Source organism: Lycium ferocissimum, unplaced genomic scaffold, assembly GCF_029784015.1.
Source record: "Lycium ferocissimum isolate CSIRO_LF1 unplaced genomic scaffold, AGI_CSIRO_Lferr_CH_V1 ctg22642, whole genome shotgun sequence".
Lineage (NCBI taxonomy): Eukaryota > Viridiplantae > Streptophyta > Magnoliopsida > Solanales > Solanaceae > Lycium > Lycium ferocissimum.
The window spans coordinates 7,082-10,321 of record NW_026720467.1 but is presented as its reverse complement, the minus strand read 5'-3'; the positions used below and the strand labels follow the sequence as shown (position 1 = coordinate 10,321).

At 29.2% G+C, this 3,240-nt stretch overlaps 1 long non-coding RNA gene across 1 annotated transcript; it reads right to left on the bottom strand.

Moving 5' to 3' along the window:
* Nucleotides 1–1,349: 1,349 nt before the first annotated feature.
* Nucleotides 1,350–2,842, bottom strand: LOC132043293 (uncharacterized). Its single transcript, XR_009411764.1, has 4 exons — nucleotides 2,613–2,842; nucleotides 2,336–2,416; nucleotides 1,647–1,686; nucleotides 1,350–1,560 (listed from the first exon to the last, which is right to left on the bottom strand). It is a non-coding gene; the product is annotated as an uncharacterized LOC132043293 (long non-coding RNA).
* Nucleotides 2,843–3,240: the final 398 nt, after the last annotated feature.

The following is a 3,240-nucleotide window of genomic DNA, read 5'->3' as shown; positions in this document are numbered from 1 at the left end:
TTAGTCTTGTCTAAGACATTTCTGATAGTACGTAGAAAATGTAGAGAACATTTCTGTTCCAAAGAAACCATTCTTTTCAATAATATTAAATGAAGATAGACATAAATTGAACGATATGAACAATGAGGATTTATATAGGAACCCTGATTTGCTTGGATTAAAACATAGTCATTGTTTGCATTTAGTAGAAATTTTATTCTTTTGTGTTGTTATTTATTGGAATTTAATATTTATGATCAGGGCCAGAGAGAGGAAGGGCCAAAGGGGTTCATCCGAAACTCTTTTGGGAGAAAATTACATTGTTTATACATGGTTGAAATTATTTTTTTATGTATATATAGTAGACGTTGAACTCCCTTTAGCTTTTTCGTCTATTTATTTTTTCATATTTTGAATCGTTTAGTGAAAATCCTGACTCCGCCACTGTTTATGATAGTAAGATAACTTGAGTACGACTTTTAACAAAGTTAAAGCCACTGCATGGAACAAATGCAGTCTTGATTTAGGCAGATGTGGATTTTTTCATGCCCATTAATCATTGACATAAAACAGAACGTGCACCAAATAATTGTATATAACAATAATAAGCTTTTATCTTACACTACAACATTACACATATATAGCTACGAAATACAACGTAGCTAAACATGGAAAATTACGTAGCTAAACACTTAGCTACAATATTTTTTTTTCCGTAGATTCGTAGCAAAATTGTGTGTAGCTAAGGTTAGCTACGGACTTTACATGGTCCGTGGCTAAGGACTAATACTTATTCTTGGTATTTTTGTGTCGTATTAGTTTGTGATGGTAAAACTTTTTGCCACCCGAAATATATACTTATAGCAAGTAATCGTATTCTTTTGCCATGACGGATAAAAGTTGTAGCCTATCTTCATATTGTAGCCACAAAGTGTTTTATTGTAGCAAATTTTTTGATTTGTTTGCCACGCAAACACATGTTTTGTGGCTATTTATACAGCTTAATCTCGTGGCAATATTATTTGTATTTAGCTATGAATAAAAAAATTAATAGCTATGAGTAAAAGAATTTGCCACAAATATTTTTCTATTGTAGCTAAGAATCCATACCATTTGCCATGAAATATATGGAATTATAGCTAAAGTTTTTTTTTGCATTTGCTACGGAAAGTAAAAATGTCTTGCTATGTTCTTGTTACGTAGCAATACATATACCTTTAGCTACGAATTCAAAACTTTTTGTTACGTAGCAATTATATATACCTTTAGCTATGAATTCAAAAATTTATTGCTACAAATCGAAGAATTTGCCACAAGCATTGTAAGTTTTGAGAACTTAATAATGCGACTAACGATGTATTCAAAAGTTTTTAGATTCCAAAACATGTTTCAAGTTACACATAATTTTAAATTTCAATTAAAATACATTCACAATACGGAATTCCTCTATGACACCATCTTCTTTGAGATCCGTAATCGCATAGTCTTCTTCTCTCTCTCCTCTACCGGTCTCCAAGTGCACCTTAAATCGATCAACATCGATTTTAGCTTGTCATTTCTGCTCTAATTCCATAAATTTACCTATCAGTAGTAAAGTGTTTTAACATCAGAAAGCAGAAACAATATATATATATATATAAACCATTGCAATAATCAGTAAAACACACAGGTAGAATCTTTTTCCTCTTAGTCTTCAATTCCTCCCTCCTTTGACAGATTTCCCAACAAAGAGAATACAAAAATTAGCCAACTTAAAAATACAAGTATCAAATCACAAGCTCAAATTGTCATTATTCAATATTGCAGGCTTTTAACGTTTTCTTCCTTTGTCCAATTCTGTATTAGTCATGTAAAAATGATTTCAAAAGTTAGCAATAGTTACTGTTTCTTTTGAAGTAGTGACCATTGTCTTAAAATGAATTCATAATTAATGTAGAATTGAAAATTTTACCATTCTAGAGTAATTAATATAAATCTGTTACACTAGTACTACTAAATGATTGTTGTTAAAAAAAGATGGTCCATAACAACAAAGTCTATAATATCATGGAGTATGAATTTTAAGAGATATTGTACCCATTATATAGCCACATCTTTTTCAATGAAGTTGGAGTGAGTTCTTTTTCCTTATGGGTATGAGACAAAATCTTTAAAAAATAAAAATTAAAAATTAAAACAAACTCAAAAAAATAAAGTACACAATTCAATTACAAAAAATATGCTTCCTGTTTTTGTACATAACATCTGTTAATCAATTAAAATTCTCTAAAAAAATGATGAATGAGACAAGTAGCAATTTATATATATATACACACACACAGAGAGTGTAACAAAATGGTATGTCAAAGATGAGGACCTTAAGAACCTGTGCAGTCCAAAAGCATAATAAGAGTAATTTAGTCGTTGAGCTATATGAATCCGCTATAAAGCCTCGTATCTGTAAGAAGACAAATAGAGAAAACATCAGATGTTGGAGTAACCCAATTCCTTTTGATAATCTAAGAACAATAAAAGTGAGAAATTTTAAATTAAGATTAAAATTTGCAATAATAAAAAAATAAAAAAAAATAAAAAAAGGTAAAGGTTGAAATTGGAGATTGAGACAGAGGAGAAGAAGAAGAAGAAGACGGAACCTTTCTTCTGGGGATATTAGGTTGATTCACATGAGTAATTAATGAGAAATTTTCCTTCTCTATAAATGATTGATTTTGAAAGCTTTAGGCTTGTAGGGTTTCTGATTTTCTAATCTTACTGTTCAATCTAATAGATGAAGAAGGCTATAATTTAGGCACAAAAATTTTAGACCGAAATAATTAGGAGGGAATTCCTTTTTTTTTTCCAAGTCTTGAATTTGTGAATTCATGTTTCCCCCCTAATAATTATAACAATAAAAAGAAGTTTTGGTAAGAAATCTCATAATAAAATACGTTGCTATACATTCCATATATAGTAATTAGATTTTTCCATTTTATTTTATAACTTATTAATCAACATTACTTAATTTGATATAAATTACGGTATATAGATACCCTTCTATATTAACTATACCAAATTATTAATCCTTAGTTCAACTACTTATAATTTTACGCCAATCATTAAGTAATTGAATTAGTAGTAGGTCATAAAGTTAATTAGATATAGTCATCTATTTATTTAAATTATATTTGAATCTCATAGTAAGACCGCAAAATCGAATGAGTCAAATGATGAACACCGCTAGTTACACTAGATTGATAAGTATTTTTCGATAGATTATGTCTG